Below are 789 nucleotides of genomic sequence, written 5' to 3'. Positions count from 1 at the left end.
TGGATGCGGGCGGAGTGCGGGAGCCGCCGCGCAGGCCTGGGAAATCCGGCCGGGGCGGAGGGAGGGAGGCGCTGACCGTGAACCTGGAGGGAGGGGGGCGCGTGTAGCGCTGACCTGAACCTGGAGGGAAGGAGGCGCGTGTAGCGCTGACTGTGAACCTGGAGGGAAGGAGGCGCGTGTAGCGCTGACTGTGAACCTGGAGGGAAGGAGGCGCCTGTAGCACTGACCTGAACCTGGAGGGAGGGGGGCGCGTGTAGCACTGACCTGAACCTGGAGGGAGGGGGGCGCGTGTAGCACTGACCTGAACCTGGAGGGAGGGAGGCGCGTGTAGCGCTGACTGTGAACCTGGAGGGAGGAGGGCGCTGTGAACCTCACACCCAGCTCGCTGGCCGGGGGTCTGCAGAGAGGCCGAGGCAGGAGCCTGAGGCAGGAGGCCGAGGCAGGTCATGGGTGAGGTTTGTCATTTGAGGGGAAAAAAAATTAGTAAAAACTGCGTTGTGACGTTGTTCAGAGAGAGAGAAGTCGTACCTTGGAAAGTATTTGTTTAACCACGTGCTAGTTAATGGGCACTAATGAGCACTAATTCATAAGCCACCGTTACATGTTGGCTCCCAGCACGTTTGGAAGACAGCGTTGTTCTTTTCGTTTAGTGTTTCATTTAATTCTCACAGCCACCCTCTCTGTAGTTATTACCACGTCATCAAAAAGTGAGAGCATGGGCTCGGAAGAGTACAGTGTACGGACCCCGGTCACCAAGGCGAGGGGCCAGGAGGCAGGTGCAGGGCTGCG

The sequence above is a fragment of the Myotis brandtii genome, unplaced genomic scaffold (genome assembly GCF_000412655.1).
Source record: "Myotis brandtii unplaced genomic scaffold, ASM41265v1 scaffold2858, whole genome shotgun sequence".
Taxonomy (NCBI): Eukaryota; Metazoa; Chordata; class Mammalia; order Chiroptera; family Vespertilionidae; genus Myotis; species Myotis brandtii.
The sequence above is the reverse complement of the archived record's forward strand: the minus strand, read 5'-3'. Positions refer to the sequence as shown.